We start from the raw sequence: 18,864 nt of genomic DNA on the forward strand, positions 1-18,864 counted from the left end.
CTGCCCTTATGCAGAAAAAAGGCCTTCCTTCATGGAAACCATGAGGTACCGATATATCTGCTACTCAAAAATGGTTCCCCTTTATCCTTCTAGCATTTGATCGATCCTTGCATAATTTTGATTTTTTTTATAGACTGTGGCTTTCCATAACAACAAAATTCATTCCATTTTATAGCTTCCTCCCCAGTCTTTTTAGAGGCCAAAGGAATACTCTCTACATGATCACTTTACCAAGATTCATCTTCAACTATTTCATGCATTCTACTTTTTTTTTACATTCAGGGAATTAACTTGGTCTGTGTGGATCACCTTTTCAAGGACACTAGCTGTTCACTTAGCTGACTGCTCCAGTGTATGTGAGCATCTATGCCCAGCATTCCAGAAGACAAATCTGAAATGATGGAGAACACCAGTGGCCAGATGTGAAGGACAGCTGCATACAGAGCTGGCCCTGAAAGTAAATACGAGCTTAGGAAAAAAAAATCTGTTATCTTATAAAAGAGTCACGATTTCATTTAAGATGTGGGCAGGGAACAAAGAGATTTTGCTAATTTGCTCGTTGAAAAGTTCTTTTCAGAAACAGGACATGAGGGGACTTCCCTGGCAGTGCAGTGGTTAAGACTTGGCCTTCCAACGCAGGGATATGGGTTCAGTTCCTGGTCAGGGAGCTAGCATCCCTCATGCCTCGTGGCCGAAAAACCAAAACATAAGAGAGAAGCAATACTGTAACAAATTCAATAAAGATTTTAAAGATGGTCCACATTGAAAGAGAATCAAAAAATAAAAATAAAAAAACAGGACACCAGGGTGGAGACCAGGGGAGAGGGGTAGGCAGGACTGGGAATCAGGCAGTCTGGGCTGCCTGCCTGGGGCTGGAGATGTGGTTGTGCAACGCACCTTGAGCTGCTCAGTTGTTGCAGGTCACACGAGTGTGCTGACAACATACCACACAGAGCGGGAGAGTGCACACACATCTGTTAGCCTCTCCTCCCCCGCCCCACACCTTAGGCTGATCTTGTGGATGAAGCTGCCCTTAAGAGCAACACTTCATGAGGCTTGTGCACAGAAGGGCAGGGTGGGGGGTATATTTTAGAAAGATTATTTTGAGATTATTTTAGATTTTCAACATCTTCATATTACATTTATCTTTTGAAAAACTTATCTAATTCAGATGATTTATGTACACAAAATCATGTAGTACCTATTCTGCAGTAAATACTGCTTTAAATGCAACAGTAATCATATTTATACAGGTCACCAAGTCAGTGATAGGAGAAATGGCAATGACAAGAAAATAAATATCGTTGGTCATTCTCCACTGGTTTTGTTTCAAAGGCTGTCCCTCTCCCAAGCCTTATCTTGTGACTGTAGATAAGTTCCTGGGTTTGTGCATCGTTGTCTACAACTCTCAAACAGGAAGGATTATATCACTAGCTACATCCCAAAGATACTAAGAGGCTATAGAATATAGGATGAGACTGCTTTTAGTTCATACCTGATTGGGCATAACATCAATTCCAACTGTGTGTGTTTCAATGATGTCTGCTGGCGTCCAGTGTCACTGTGTGGGTCTCCGTCAAGTACACTGTGACAGCATTCCACGTTTGTGGAACTTTTCTTACAGACATGCAGCAAATGTCTGGTAGTACATTTTCTGAACAGTTCATAAAATTCCATAAACCTTCAGTCCATCTTTATTCTTATTATAACCGTAGTAACGTTAAGTCCTGTGAAATTACCGCTTTATAGATTAATGATCCAGCATTAGCAATTCTGTATTGTTCAGCCTGGCAGTTGTGAGAGCTGCATTCTGCTGCTACTATTCTAACGACTACTGCTATTATTTAGAACATTACTCAGATATTCAAATGGTGCTGCTGGTGGTAAAGAACCCGTCTGCCCATGCAGGAGATGTAAGAGATATGGGTTCAACCCCTGGGTCAGGAAGATCCCCTGGAGGAGGAAATGGCAACCCACTCCAGTATTCTTGCCTGGAGAATCCTATTGACAGAGGAACCTGGCGGACTACAGTCCACGAGGTCACAGTTGGACAGGACTGAAGTGACTCAGCACACACACACTGTATGTGCTTAGGAGAACACCAGGCCCAGTCATGAGCACTGTGGCTGTCTAGTAACTCTGCAGAGTCCAAATATTCCCATATTAACCTTCCACTGAAGCTCTAACATTTTATGCATACAGGTTCCTCCATCAGTATTACAAGTGTGTGTATATATATGTATATATATATATATATATATGTATATATATATAGTGTTGGGAGCTTCCCTGGTGGCTCCATGGTAAAGAACCTGCTTGCCAATGCAGGAGATGCAGTGCAGGTTCAATTCCTGGGGCAGGAAGATCCCCTGGAGAAGGAAGCGGCAACCCACTCCTGTATTCTCGCCTGTGAAATCCCAAGGACAGAGGAGGCTGGCGGGCTATAGTCCATGTGCTCACCAGGAAGTCAGAAATGACTTAGCAACTACATAACAACAAATACTGTGATGCGTTACATGTGTGGCCTGGCATCCACAAAAGACGTATGCTCACATTCAAAAGCTTATGTTAAAAAGTGACTTTTCAGCACATTTCTTTAATAAAGTAAGCCATTTCAGGGGGAGAAAAGCAAAGCTTGCTGTTTTAGCAGGTATACTGCTCTGCTTAAAAAAAAATGCAATAAAACAAACATTCAATCACTTAAAAGTCCTAATCCTAGCAAAGCTATTTTTCTTTATAAGCAATAGGCCCACAATGTAAAAGGAGCAGTAAGTTCTAGATAACAGCGGCGCAGAGATAATACACAGACTCCCAGAGCAATTCATTGCCCTTACAGCAGGAAATAATGATGTATCGTCAGAACCCACTTGGGCAGAATCACTTTGCAAAGAAGCATTAGGCTCCCTTTTCAAGTCAGATTTGACTTTGCTGCTATTTCTAGAGAGCTTGAGAGCATTTATATCAATGAAATGCACACATGTTCTTTATCCACCCAACATGATCACACCTACGTGCTGAAGAAAAAGCAAAGAGGTTGGGGGCAAGGTTCAGATCCATCATTTTTTTCCCCTGTATCCAAGGTTCCACTTTAAGTCTCTTCATGGAATGGGGAACCTTTGATAAAAATCCAATGCCTTAAGCGCATGTTCAAACATAAACACTGAAAACCTGTCATTTTTAGCTCCATTTGCTGATCAGAAGGGGTTTCTCATGTGGCTCAGTGGTAAAGAATCCGCCTGCCCATGCAGAGGACACAGGTTCGATCCCACAACATCCTGTTTCCAGGGCCAGGCTGTGCCTCAATGGTCCACAGTATACACCCCACAGCCCCACCTCCACCCCCACCATTTACCTACAGCACACCTCCTTGGTTACCAAGACTTCAGTCTTGAGGGTAATCCTGCAGAAGAGCAAACCAGGTTCTTCTAGTTTATCACAGGATGAAAAAGAGTAACAAAGCTGAGACAGGTTGTCTAAGAATCCTGGTCTACCAGGCTCCTCTGTCCATGGAATTTTCCAGGCAAGAGTACTGGAGTGGGTTGCCATTTCCTTCTCCAGGGGGCTCTTCCCGACCGAGGGATTGAACCCGGGTCTCCCGCATTGCAGGCAGATGCTGCTAATTCTTTGTGATACTTGTTCACTCGTTTTACCTTTATTTCTCCATTCAGGAGAAAAAAAGACGGAGAGAGATACTAATTCTTTCATCACAATATCTTATTTCAGAACCGTGGAGCCCCACGAGGTAAGGTCTCTTATTTCAAACTGAAGTCTTATGATGCTCGTAGTGAAGCAGCTTAGGCAGGTTTAGAATTTCATGTACAGCAGCAGCTGGGGTGGGGGCAGGGGAGGCAGAGGAAGGGACCAGGAGCCCCGGGAGTGATCCTCACACCCTAGGAGGGATCCTCTTGTAAATCATGGCTGCAGGAACTCTTGAGTTTGGCGCTGTTATTTCTAGAATTAAGGCATACCATCTTCAGAACTGCCTGGGACAGTAGACAGAATACTCTCGGTCCTCATTTCTTCAGATGAGGAAACTGAAAACAGAGGTTAGAAAAACTTGGCCGAATTCACCTGGCTAGTAAGGAACAGAACCAAAATTTGAAAGCACATGGTTCAGCCTCAGCTTTCACAGTTTCAACAACTACAGTGTGCTGCTTCATTTCTACACCATATTACTGCAAAATAAAATAAAATTCCAAAACGTCCTTAGAAATGTTAACTTAGATGATCTTGACAGATGAATGGATAAAGAAGTTGTGGTACATATATATAATGGAATATATACAGTGGTACATATACACAAAGGGATATCACTCAGCCATAAAAAGGAATGAAGCTGAGTCAGTTCTAGTGAAGCAGATGAACCTAGAACCTGTAATACAGAGTGAAGTAAGTCAGAAAGAGAAAAACAAAATATCATACATTAACCCATACACATATCTAGACAAATGGTACTGATGAATCTATTTGTAGGGCAAGAATAGAGACACAGACGTAGAGAACAGAGTTGTAGACACAGCAAGGGAAGGAGAAGGTGGGATGAACGGAGAAAGCGGCACTGACATATACATTAATACACCACCCTGGGTAAAACAGACGGCTAGCAGGAAGCTGCTGTCTAGCACAGGGAGCCCAGCTTGGTGCTCTGTGACAACCTAGGGTCTGGGATCGGGGGTGGTGGGAGAGAGGTTTAAGAGGGAGGGGATATATGTATACATGTAGCTGATTCATGCTGTTGCACAGCAGAAACTAACATAACATTGTAAAGCAATTATCCTCCAATTAAAAAATATATTTTTTTAAAAAGCAATAAATGTTATCCTGCATGTGTTTCACAGCAAAGATTTGACAGATAAAGATACTGCAGTCAAGACGACTGAATGCCATTTTCAAAGTCACTAAAGGAGAGAGATGGGAATGGAACCCAAGTTTTCATTGTTTCTGCTATATATTTACATCCCTATCTTCTAAGAATGCAATATATACTGAGATCTCAAATTCAATATGCTAGTGACAGACATAGCAAAATTATTTTAATTCCGCTGATGCAGGAGATGTAAGAGACTCAGGTTTGATCCTCATGTCGGGAAAAGCCCCTGGAGGAGGGAGGGCATGGCAACCCACTCCAGTATTCTTGCCTAGGAGAATCCCACGGACCAAGGAGTGTGGCGGGCTATAGTCCATGGGGTCTCAAAGAGCTGGACACCACTGAAGTGACTTAGCACACACGCACTCATGGGTTAATATTAACATGGCACTGGGGGATGCAGAGATGAACAAAACTTTGGTGATTTTGCTCAGAGTCACCCTCAAATGGCAGAGTAAGACATGGCCTCCTGGCTCCCTGGCCCTTCCCACAGGAGCAGTTGCCCGCCCTGTGCTGACTTCCGCAAGCCTGTCCCGGGGTTCCTATATTATGGCATTAATTAGCTTAGTAGGGAGGGAAAAAAAAAAAAAAAAACTTAAAGAAGCAAGCATGGATGTTGACTTTAAAACTCAAAGGAAACAATTAACAATGACCTTCACAGTGAAATAAAGAACACAAGACAGGAACTCTAACCATATCTTTAGTTCCTTAAGGCTATTTATGCCTTCAAGTCCACAACACTTGTGAACATTTCACTGCATAAGGATTTATTTTCTCCTGAAGTCAAACTTTCTCATTATTTTCCAGCAAATCAGCCTCACAAATGGCTCTCTACTTTAATTAACTGCCTTTTATATCATTATCTTACTGAAGCTGCTGAATCGGGTTAATTATTCAAGGGGGCAGAGAGAAGATGTGTTAGACACACCACCATGATTATATATAAAAAAAAGAGAGAGCTGGGAACATCAAGAGGAAGCTCCCCTGAACCCCGGGCTCATCCATCAAGCTGCCCCTTGCCATCTTCACCCAGATGTCTGTTCAAACAGTACATCTCAAGCTTACAAAAGACCTCATTTCTCTCTTTCAATCTATTTTCGGCCCAGTAGCCAGACTGAGCCTCTTAAAAAGTCAATCATTTCTAAAATGAATATCTTATATGTCAATTATATCTCAAAAAAAATGTCAAATCACATTTCTCAAAACCAAGAAATGGCTTCCTTTCTCTCTGAGCATAAAGCTAAAGTCATCACAGTACAATACAGGTCCAGGTCCTATCTGATGTCTGGGCTCTACTGGACTGAGCCCCCTCCATCACGCCTGCTGTATCACTGTACTGGTTTGCACTGGTCTTATCTGTTATCTGAGAGGGGAACTATTTAGGTAGGAGAAGTTATCATCCCATTCACCTTGGCAATAATAACTGGTAGAGAGCTCATGTCTGCTACTGGGGCTTCTCAGATGGCTCAGACAGTAAAAAATCAGCCTGCAATGTGGGAGACCCAGGTTTGATCTCTGGGTTGGGAAGATCCCCTGGAGAAGGGAATAGCACCACTCCAGTATTCTCATGGAGAAGGCAATGGCACCCCACTCCAGTACTCTTGCCTGGAAAATCCCATGGATGGAGGAGTCTGGTAGGCTGCGGTCCATGGGGCCACTAAGAGTCGGACATGGCTGAGCAACTTCACTTTCACTTTTCACTTTCATGCATTGGAGAAGGAAAAGGCAACCCACTCCAGTGTTCTTGCCTGGAGAATCCCAGGGACAGGAGAGCCTGGTGGGCTGAAGTCTATGGGGTCGCACAGAGTTGGACATGACTGAAGCGACTTAGCAGCAGTATTCTCATCTGGAGAATTCCATGGACAGAGAAGTCCATGGGATAGCAGAGAATTGGACACGACTGAGCAACTAACACTTTCACATTTGTGTTTGCTATTAGGCCCAACATTCACACTTGTCACCTCCCTGAGTAGTTAACAGGGACAAAAAAATACACTTAGCAGCTCTGGTGTCACATTCTCTGTACCTGAGAAAGTCCTCATCCCAACAGTTTTGAAGATGACCGTGAACATGTATTTTGCTATTGCTATACAGTTTCTGTTTAATTAGATTGTGTGTGTGCTCAGTCATGTCTGACTCTTTGCAACCCGATGGACTGTAGCGCACAAGGCTCCTCTGTCCACGTAATTCTCCAGGCAACTGGAGTGGGTTGCCATTTCCTCCTCCTCCAGGGGATCTTCCTGACTCAAGGATCAAAACCCATGTCTCATGTCTCCTGCATTGGCAAGTGGATTCTTTATGACAATTAGATTACTGAGGGGCTAATTTTTCAGCTCAGGAACATTTGTTCTTATAACTTTGTGTTTAGAATTAGTGATCTTGCCTCTTCTCATGCCTGTCACCATCATTCTTAAGCAGGATTTTCACTGGGAAATATCACTTCAAGGAGAAAAGCTGAATCTTCAGACCTGTTCCATGTGACTTCCTACTATGAACGGAGTGACAGTATGTCACCTACAGTCTCCATGCAGAGTTGACTATAAAGGAAGAATTTTTAAAGAAACATCTAATTGCCTAAGTCATTTATTTAAAAGCAGATAATACTGAAAAGAGAAAACAAAATCCTAAGGTATGGATTTAGGAAGAATATACCCACATAAATTGACTCAAGTGTCATATTTGATTCATTCTATACCCCAAAACGAAAAAGTCTACGATGGCCCAGGAAACCGAGTCAAACTGGAATGTTAGAGCACTAAACACTCCTAGAAACACAGAAGTGAAGGGGATTCTAAGAGAATCCAGCCTCCAGCAAAACATACTTAGATGCATTCACAGAGAAAGAAAGAGAGACGGGTTGGCTGCTTATCTTTCTCTCTAAAATCCTCATAGACATAAATCCTACAAATTGTTTATCTTTTTAGGAAAGTTTTCCAGGCAAGGGATTATATAACTTCTAGAGCTGGAAAGTCTGTCAAGTTCATTTAGTCTAAGAACTTGACCTTACAGATGGGAGCATAAGGCTCTGGAGGAGAAGAATTAGTCATGGTCAAGCAGATGGAATCAGAAGGGGCCCCCAACTCCACCCTCTGTGTTCTTCTCAGTAAGCAAAGTTGCAGAAAACTTGCCTTACCACGCTCTCTTTGCAGAATTTGCTTAGTGTTTAAAAAGACTAAGAATTCACTGTCTCATTCTGAAACTGTGAATGTGCAAATCATATCTATGCATTTAGGCCACGGTAAATAGGAACATGATATAAGAGCAATTAGGGATGGGGGTAATATTCTTATGAAAATAAATAAAACTCTCTTTTTTAGTACGATAGGGGGACCTGGGAAAAGGTCTGAAGTTGGGGCTGGCCACGGCTTCGCTTAATCCACTGAAAATAATTTACATGGAAGCGACAGAAAGAAAAGAGAAAAAAATCAGCAATATTCTCATAAAGCATTGTATTCTAGACTCCTTTGTTAAACACAAAAGAACACTCCTCACTCTTAAAGCAGTGGGCTTTTAAAACACTTATGCTTTTCCTATAAACCAGCAGCCCAGAAAGAAGCTGAATATTCCACACTACACAAAGCAGTCAGGTTTACCTTCAGATTCAAATAGTATTTGCAGAATTCAAGTGCAGCCATTGAAGATAAAAATTCGCTGTGGATGAGACAAGAGAACACTGTCCCAGATGTTTATCACTGGAGAGCTGGAGAATATCAGAAACCATTTCACAACTCACAATGGCTGCTCCTCTAATCATAAGCCACCTTTTTTTTCCCATAAACAAAACCTCATTTTTCTTACTTTTGAGAATTTCTGAAGCTGGATGCTTTCAAGACACTTGGAGATTGATCTTCAGACTCAAAGCACCAGAGCAGTTAAAGATTTTATCAACAAGCCCAGCGCTGGTGCTGGCATTTGAAATCCCTAGAAGAGGGTAAAGGCAGACAATTGATGCAGGAAGCACCTTATATGGTTATGAATCAGCATAGACTCAACCACTTGCTCTTCAAAGAACTGTTCATTGACTTGTAAAGTCTCATAAAAGAAAAATCCTCGGAAATACAGTCATCAATGTGGTAGGATTTTATGGCCATTCAACTCCATTCATCCATCCTAACTAACCTTTTCCAGGATGCTATAATGAGTTACACAGGAAAAGTTTCAGTGACAAAAGGAAAATAATATGCAACATTCAAACACAGTAGACAAAAGAGAGAATTCTTAGAACTCCTCTTATCAAAGGATATTATCTCTGCTTCTAAGGTGACGCCATTTAGGTTCTAGATACTAATAACTTAGGAGCAGAATAAGCACAAATACTTAACCAATCCCTGGTTGCTGAAGACAAGACTAAATTCCTCTGGAATTCAACTAAATGTCAGTAATTCCTTTCTTTTATGTCTGTACTTAGTACACCATTTCTACCTTTTAAAAATAATTTTGGGGTCTATTTAATTGAAGTGTAGTTGATTTACAATATTGTGTTAGTTTCAGCATGTAGCAAACTGATTCAGTTATATACACACATATATAAATGTATTCTTTTTCAGAGTCTTTTCCATTCTAAGTTATTACAAGATATTGATATAGTTCCCTGTGCTATACAGTGGGCCCTTGCTGGTTATCTATTTTATATATAGTAATGTGTGTGGTGCTAAGTTGCTTCAGTCATGTCCGACTCTTTGCGATCTTATAGACCGTAGCCAGGCTCTTCTGTCCATGGGATTCTCTCAGCAAGAATACTGGAATGGGTTGCCATGCCCTCCTCCAGGGGACCATCCCATCTCTGCATTGCAAGCAGGTTCTTTACCACTAGCACCACCTGGGAAATCCATATGTAATAGTGTATATATGTTAATCCCAAACTCGTAATTTATTCCTTCCCTCATTCCCCTTTGGTAAGCCCAAGTTAGTTTTCTATGTCTGTGGGTCTTCTTCTGTTTTATAAATAACTTCATTTGTAGAATTCTTTTGGATTTCACATATAAGTGTGTTTCTACCTTCTTTTGTTCTCAGGTTTGACTTTGGGTCAGTCCCTTCCTGTTTCCATCGCCTCTCTAACATTTACATGCTTCAGAGAAGACAAAAATAAGACTCTGTGGCACTAGTGGTAAAGAACCCACCTGCTAATGCAAGAGACCTAAGAGATGCGGATTTGATCCCTGGGTCAGGAAGATCCCTTGGAGGAGGGCATGGCAACCTACTCCAGTATTCTTGCCTGGAGAATTCCATGGACAGAGGGGCCCGAAGGGCTAAAGTCCACGGGGTCACAAAGAGTCGGACACAACTGAATGGCATAGCACAGGTGACATCTCACATTTCATCCTTCCTCCCCCTCTTTCTCCCCTCTTGACCCACAACAGCTTTGAAGATCAGCACAAATACATTGAGTCCATGTTGTGCTACGTTAAGGAGACAGCTGACCAGAGAGAGGGAAGACTCATCTGTGGCAAGTGGTACCCAGGAGATTCCTTCTTCTCAAGACCTAAATTTGGCATCCTAATTCCTAGAAATGATTCTTCTAAGTGTCATGATCCACAGGTACCCTATTTTGCACAAAAAGTTACTTCTATTGATGATTGCAGTTATCAACAATAAAACAAAAACCACAACTTTGGAGCTGCAAGTTTGATCAGAGACGGATAAACTGGTACAAACTGTCTTGGAGTTGAAGACATTCATAACCAGAGAAGGTAATGTCAGCTCAAAAAATAGTCACAACCTAAAGGTGAGAGTTTGTTTTATTCAGTAGAAATTTTTAGGACTTCAAGCCCAGGAGATAACATCTCAAGTAACCCAGAGAGAACTGCTCCCAGGAGAAGCGGGGAGGACTCATGTTATTTAGAAGTTTGCAACCAAGGGCAGGTAGTCTGAACATCAAAAGTATTTTTGTGAATTAAAGTAGACCAGATATCTTCAAGGAATTTAGTGCTTCTCTATGTATTGAAAGATGCAAGAGTCTGCTGCTACTGCTAAGTTGCATCAGTCGTGTCCGACTCTGTGCGACCCCAGAGACGGCAGCCCACCAGGCTCCTCTGTCCCTGGGATTCTCCAGGCAGGAACGCTGGAGTGGGTTGCCATTTCCTTCTCCAACGCATGAAAGTGAAAAGTGAAAGTGAAGTTGCTCAGTCGTGTCCGACTCTTAGTGACCCCATGGACTGCAGCCTACCAGGCTCCTCCATCCATGGGATTTTCCAGGCTAGAGTACTGGAGTGGGGTGCCATTGCAAGAGTCTGGGCTCACTCAAATCATTCCTTTCATATGCATCTCAGCTATCTACCCTGAGTTTTTCAAGTCCTAAGTCCCTCAGTACTCACCTTAGGGAGTGGCTGCAGCCTGATCATAGGTACTGTTATCCTTTCTGAGTGCCCAGCGGAGCTGGAATCCCTGATGACTGTGACATCCTTGCTTATTTACAGGGTAGGAAATACTCCATTTCTCAGTAAATACCATGCCCGTGATCACCAAACTTATGAATAGAAAATTGACAGCTCAAGATGTTAATACTGAGATACTCAACAGCTGGTAATCGAGTCAGATCTAATATCTTACATATTACTAGACTCAATCATGACCCATCCAAGACATCACTCTTATCTCTAGTCAACTTGTCCTGTGTTTTGGGAGCACATTCAGAATCTAAAATAATGCTTGTCAATCCCATTGCTTATATTTTGCAGAAGACACACAATGATATCACATTCTGAGGTCAAAAGGAAGAAATCATTAAGATTTTAGCACATTTTTACATCAACATGCACATCTTGGCCTGCTCCAGCTTATGGAAATTGGGTAACAGTTGAAGTTAAAAACAATTTTTCCCATCTATTTCCTAATTCTCACAGAAACACCTAGAATCAGGGACTGTTGATTCATTGACAGCTGCAGAAACACAAATGAATAAGACGTGACCTGAAGTAGCTCTCTCACAGGAAGATATTAACATACAAAAACATTTATCATGACAGTCTGCCATCAGGAGCTACACTTTCAGGAAAAGAATGCAGTTCAACAGAACAAACTCTACGAAGACAGGCAGAGCCTTTAAAAGGTGGAAAGGAAGAATAAATAATAATAAATAATAATAATAAATAAAGGCCCCAAATTAGCAGGACCAACTAGTGAGGAAATCAAACCAAGCTGGACAAAGCAGAAAAGAGGTGCTGGGACAGAGTGGGAAATAAAGGCAGGAATTCATTCCAGGCAGACCAGACTGAAAGCCCAGCACAGGGATTGAGACTGAATATATTTTGGAATATGGGACACATTTAGGTTTATCTATCCCTTAGGACTGACCTCTGCCACAGTTTACTGAACTTGTTTGGGACGCATTGGTACAAACCAGGGAACTGACAAAGGAACATGAAAACCTGTTTTCACTGAGATCTAAGAGGCAGATTTCTGCAGTTTTTAACTCATGCCTTTATTAAAAGAAAAGTTTTCTTCTCCATCATCTTGCCAAAGAAATTATTTTTTCTCACCCTTGGCTTTGACTTTCTTTCAAACTGACTTTACTTATATTATATATAAATGCTTTTAACTTCAACTGTTTCCAATTTCCATAAATAGCAACAGGCCAAGATGTGCGCATTTATGTAAAAGTATGCTAAAATTTTATTGATTTCTTGCTTATTGACCTCAGAATGTAGTATCATAGTTGTCTGCCAAATAAACAATGTGATTGACAATAAGCCTTATTTTAGACCCTGGATGTGCTTCCAAATGCAGAAAAGTTGACTAGAGGTAAGAGTGGTGTCTTGGATGGGTCATGATTGAGTCTAACAGTATGTAGATATTAAGTATATATCTTTTTCCTTTTTCGAAGCAAACTCATTAGTGACCATTGTTCTCCCCATCCTGCAAAGTGCTAGATTTGAGCATGAAAAGAACAGCATCACCACCAAAACTCAGCATCCTTCTAACACTGTTAGACCAGCCCTAAAGTCTGAGCCATTTTATATACATCACTTCCATATGCCCCAGATTTAAAAACCAAGGCTGAGAGATGTTACTCCTTAAATCTCAGTTGAGGTGATATAAATTAAGCTTTTCCCCAAATAAACTAAATATAAACAATTTTTGTTGCCAAAGAAAATACAAAGACCATGAAGTTTAAGGTCAAATGCTGTAAACTTTTTATCTAGAAATTTTCAACAAATCCTAAGGAAACTCAAGATCAATCATTCTAATTTGGTTTCTTTGGCAGAAGAATGAAAGATTAGATTCTACTGCGCCACCCAGTCACTCACCTTATGTTCACATGCAGGAACACGGACTGCAGGAAAGCACGGAACGCTGACAACTCAGGGCAACGCACAAGCGTGCAGACGCTAAAGCAAGCTGAACTCCTGACTCTCCACATTACTCAAGCAAAGCATTGGGTGCTCTGCCCTCTGGCCAGCCCTGTGGCAACACCTCCTCAAACACAATCCTAGCAAATAAAAATCATACATTTGTACACAAGTTCTGCTACTTCAAAAGAATTCATTTCACTTCAGTATGTTTTGCTAAATTTCCTCTGACTTGTTCAGCTTGTAATTCTCAGGGGAAGAGTGTGAGTGAATGAGTGAGTGTGAGGCATGCACATCTTGACTGACAAGGTTTACGTTTTACAATCATGTCTTTTATGTTAAAGCTTTGAAAAAGTAAGTTGGATTGTATTAACAATCTCTCTTGAGAGAACTTGAAGTACTGAAATTATATAAACCACTGAAAATGTATCCTCCTTGAAAAGCAGAGAGAGCTATGAATACAACTGGACTATTGGTGGTCTTGAATGCAAGGCCTTCTTGATAGCGCAAGGACACAAGGGAAAAATGCCATGATGAAGAGAAAGGATGAAGACGGCTGGGAAGAAAGAGTAAGAGCCCATGTCTGGGTCCTTTCCCCAGCACAGAACAAATGTCAGAGCTCCCACAATGAGGCTGTGGCATTGGTTCTGACCAAGAGAAGGAGCAAAAATAAGACACTGCTAGGGACTGTATTGTGGTCGTTCAGTCGCTAAGTTGTGTCTGACTCTTCATGACCCCGTGACTGCAGCACATCAGGCTTCCCTGTGCTTCACTGTCTCCCAGAGCTTGCTCAAATTCATGTCCATTGAGTCAGTGATGCTATCCAACCATCTCATCCTCTGTCGCCCCCTTCTCCTCCTGCCTTCAGTCTTTCCCAGCATCAGTGTCTTTTCCAATGAGTCGGTTCTTCACATCAGGTGGTCAAAGTATTGGAGCCTTGGCATCAGTCCTTTCAGTGAATATTCAGTGTTGATTTCCTTTAGGATTGACTGTTTTGATCTCCTTGCTGTCCAAGGGACTCTCAAAGAGTCTTCTCCAGCACCACAATTTGAAAGCAGCAATTAAAAGACACTTGCTCCTTGGAAGAAAAGCTATGACAAAACTAGACAGCGTACTAAAAAAACAGAGACATCACTTTGCCGACAAAGGTCTGTTTAAGTTAAATCTCTGGTTTCTCCAGTAGTCACGTAAGGATGTGAGAGCTGGATCATAAAGGAGGCTAAGCGCCAAAGAATTGGTGCTTTCGAGGGACTGTATAATAGTGATGTATTTCTTCTCCTTTAAGGGGAGGAGAATCGTGCAGAGTAAAGAGATGACTTATGTTTACACTTTGAGAACCTTGGAAGTACAGGGTACTGAACAGTCAGGGTAAGCAGAAAGGTGTGGTGATCCATAACAATCAGATGAGAGAAGTGGTGAACAAAATGTCCACGTGGTATAAACAATGCCTAAAGCATCAACGCGGCCAGATGGACCACTATCTGACTTAGGGCCTGAGGAGGAGGACACTCAGCTGAAGTCCTAGAGGTCCAAAGGAAAAGACAGCCCAATGCCAACTCACCAGGTTGTTACATCTACAATTCCGCATTTATAATACACACTAATGTACACACCATGTGACTTAGCAGGACCTGGCTAAACACCTAGGATTTAATATGGAATTGTGTTATTTTAGAATTCTGAACAAAACCTTGTTTTAAAAGCATAATTGGAACTCTCTGACAGTCCCGTGGACTCCATGCTTCCACTGCAGAAGGCCTGGGTCCTATTCTTGTTTGGAGAACTAAGATCCTGCAGGCCTCAGGGTACAAAAAATGCAATTAAAAAATAATAAAGCCATAATTATTAAAGAAAGGTAGCAATAATTTACTTCTCTCAATAAACTGTCTCCCAGAATATTTATTGTTATTGTTGTTCAGTCACTAAGCCTTGTACAACTCTTTGCGACCCCAGAACACCAGGTGTGTTCAGCACACCAGGCTCCCATGTCCTTCACTATCTCCCGCAGTTTGCTCAGATTCGTGTCCATTGAATCGGTGATGCCATCCAATCATCTCATCCTCTGCCACTGCCTTCTCCTTTTGCCTTCAATCTTTCCCAGCATCAGGGTCTTTTCCAATAAGTCAGTTCTTTGCATCAGGTAGTCAAAGTATTGCAGCTTCAGCATCAGTCCTTTCACTGAATATTCAGAGTTGATTTCCTTTAGGATTGACTGTTTTGATCTCCTTGCTGTCTAAGGGACTCTCAAGAGTCTTCTCCAGCACCACAGTTTGAAAGCATCAATTCTTTAGCACTCAGCCTTCTTTATGGTCCAACTCTGATTTAAGACCCAAAGCTCTATTTCTCTTCCTTGATTAATTTTACTTTCAGAATTTTCTGGTTTTATGCTACTCAATGACTTCCTATATTCCAAAATATAAACTAACCCAGCAAAGAGTAAACCCTTAGGAATTAATGTGATTCTCAACATGAAAGGAATTATTAAAAAAAGTATTTATTGGCCACTTCATTTTCTATTTCCTTATTAAGCAATTGCTCACTTTTCTCACAAAGGTCAATTACTCAAAGCTATGGGTTTTGCAGTAGTCATGTATGGATGTGAGAGTTGGCCTGGAGAATTCCATGGACTGTATAGTCCACTGGGTCGCAAAAAGTCTGACATGACTGAGCAACTTTCACTTTCTTTCCTTGTTATTATATAAAATTGTTTTCATCTTCAAAGGAGTTCTTGTCCTCATAATAACAAAGACATGATCTTAAACCAAGGAAACAGAATGTATAATTTCAGGATCATATAAGTTGGGAAAAAAAGGAGTATTTATTTTGGCGTTAAATATTTAATGCCTTTACCTTTGTCTGAACTAGAAAATAAAACAAATTGACATCACTTTCTTTAGGGACATGTATTCCAGTTCATTTTGTTATGCGCTGACATATTAAATAAAAATGAATGTTTGATATGTTAAGTTGCTTTTGTTATGTAATAGTCATATTTTGAGATAAATATTAGATATATATTTTATATGGGGGAGAGGAGTGAGAATTCTCATTTCTTTTACAAAGCATCAAATTCTCAGAAGCAAACAGATCTGTGCTGCTTTGCCCCAAGATGCAATATCTATCATCAGATAGGTAAATAGCAAAAGCTAAATCTGAGATTTCATCAGAGACAAACTCTGAATTCTGATGATTTCATCAAGAAGCCAAGGTGAGGCACGGTGAACTGGGTGAAACCTAATATCATCAAGAAATGCACAGAGATTAATCAAAATAAAACAACATTAAGAAAGGACTGGAAAGCCTTGGCTAAAAATAGGCCATCTGAGAAAGACCAAACATTTTAAATGGCTATCCACTCAAATGCATTAAGAGTATGGCATGACTTATCAAAAAGGTAGCATAGACAGATGCCATTCATGGAATGAGAGTGGAAAGGAAAGACACAATCTCTTGGTACCCTGATTTTGTCAGGAGACAAAATTTGGTGCAGTTTGTTTGTTATGGATTATTTATGTGAAAAGTATTTTAAACCTATTACAATACAGTACTATACAGCTTACTGTGTTAACTGGGCACCTAGGCTAACTTCGTTGGAATTATGAACAAACTGGACTTACAAACATGCTCTTGGAATGGAACTCATTCATATGTAGGATATCTACTTTAATTACAATGATCCCTGTATAATTCTGTCTCTTAAGCCCCAAAACTGGAAAGCAGAGACTCAATCTTACTTCTAGTGGCTGTGAACAGCCATCAGTTGGATTGAGCTGAATAGTCACTGTGTTAAAAGGTGAATAAGCTTTCATCAACCATCAGAATATATTGCACTCTTATTAAGGGCCAAGCAGTGAGGCAGTGGCTACACTGGCTAATACCAGAGACAAAGAAAACGTGAGTAGAAACTCATCTCAATAATGGAATAACTTTTAAATAACTAGATCTGCTTGAAAATGGAACAGAACACCTAGTGAAGAAGTTTGTCCACCATCATTCAAAGTGCCAGGAATACTATATAAAAATTATTTCCTAATTGGAAGGCTGTATAAGAGCATTGTGTGTTAGTTGCCCAGTCATGTCTCACTCTTTGCGACCCCATGGATTGTAGCCTGCCAGGCCCCTCTGTCCATACGATTCTCCAGGCAAGAATCTGGAGTGGGTTGTCATTTCCTCCTTCAGGGGATCTTCCTGACCCAGGGATCAAACTTAGGTCTCCTTCATTGGAGCCAGATTCTTTACTGTCAGAGCCACCAGGCAAGACCAAAGCCACTCCGTCGTGTTTGACTCTTTGTGACCCCATGGACTATACAGTCCATGGAATTCTCCAGGCCAGAATACTGGAGTGGGTAACTGTTCCCTTCTCCAGGGGATTTTCCCAATCTAAGGGTAGAACCCAGGTATCCCGCATCGCAGGTAGATTCTTTACCAGTTGAAACACCAGGGAAGCCCAAGAATACTGGAGTGGCACCTTAGAAAGTACTTTTCCAAGTACTTTACTTTAGGTACCCTCTAAGGTCCCTTCTAACGGGAAGAGTCTATAGTCTCTTCTGGTATACCTCTTCTTCTTGTCAAAGGCAAAAGAAAAATATCCATTTAGATCTTTCAATAAGAGCAAGTGCCATGTAGTTCTACATTTAGTTAAAACTAAAGTATAAAAACTCAAAGAAAGATTTTGCTGCAGGGTGTCAGAATATAGCCAGAAAACAAACTGCTAAAATGTGAGCTAGTATTCAGCACTTCTGATTTCCTTAACTAACGAAGTAAAAGCATTTCCTGTGCAATTTCTGTGCATGCATGCATGCAAACAGGTAGTTGCATGTTTGTCTAAGTTCAATCATCAGAAAATACTGAGCACTTACAATATACTCCTGCATTATCACCAGTTGTCACATTTAAGATGAAAGAAAAGGAGTTAATGCATTTTATATCAAGTGACACTAAATTGAATAGCTGTTAGCATTTAATGACATGCAGTGAAATAGAAATAAAACTGGCTATTGTTCAAATGAACTACTGACTCAGTGTCCTGACAAGAAAGGGAACCGATTCAAAACCCTCAGGGATGCAGCAGAATGTGGGAAATTTGTGGGCAGAAAGGTAATAAGAATGGTAGAATGGTAATAAGCAAGCGCTGTGTGTTCAGCCTCCCAGGGTGGGACCAGTGATCTACCAGTGTGTTTCTGGGCAGCTTACTTAACTCTAGTGTCCCTCAGTTTTCATGTCTGTAAAGTTAGCATAATATCACCTACCTAATAGATGTTTGAGAAGCACTGAACAAGATAAGTCGTGTAAAGCACTAAGAACAATGTTGACACACGATAAGGATTCACAAATATGAGCTGTCATGATTGTACCAGGACTTATTTTCATACTAGGTGGAACCACAGTTATCAACACAAAGTTAAATGTTATATTCACTGTAGCACTATTTACAACAGCCAAGACATGGAAGCAATCTAAATGTCCATCTACAGATAAAAAGATAAAGAGGATGTGGTATATAGAGGCAATGGAATATTACTCAGACATATAAAAGAATGAGATAATACCATTTGTAGCAATATGGATGGACCTAGACATTATTATACTAAATGAAGTCAGACAGAGAAAGTAAGACTTTATACAGTGTCACTTATATGTGGAATCCAAAAAATGATACAACTGATCTTATTTCCAAAACAGAAAGAGACTCAGAGATATAGGAAACAA

The 18,864-nt window shown here is 40.9% G+C and overlaps 1 protein-coding gene and 1 long non-coding RNA gene across 7 annotated transcripts in view; one reads left to right on the forward strand and one right to left on the reverse strand.

Annotated features, from left to right (window-relative positions):
- DLGAP1 (DLG associated protein 1) overlaps positions 1-18,864 on the reverse strand; it is a 782,615-nt gene that overhangs the window by 593,873 nt on the left and 169,878 nt on the right. The gene's annotated exons all lie outside the window — the stretch shown is intronic.
- On the forward strand, positions 9,138-13,649 carry LOC132343772 (uncharacterized). The gene is made up of 3 exons (XR_009492723.1): positions 9,138-9,241; positions 10,228-10,557; positions 13,131-13,649. It is a non-coding gene; the product is annotated as an uncharacterized lncRNA (long non-coding RNA).

This window comes from Bos taurus, chromosome 24, assembly GCF_002263795.3.
Source record: "Bos taurus isolate L1 Dominette 01449 registration number 42190680 breed Hereford chromosome 24, ARS-UCD2.0, whole genome shotgun sequence".
Taxonomy (NCBI): domain Eukaryota; kingdom Metazoa; phylum Chordata; class Mammalia; order Artiodactyla; family Bovidae; genus Bos; species Bos taurus.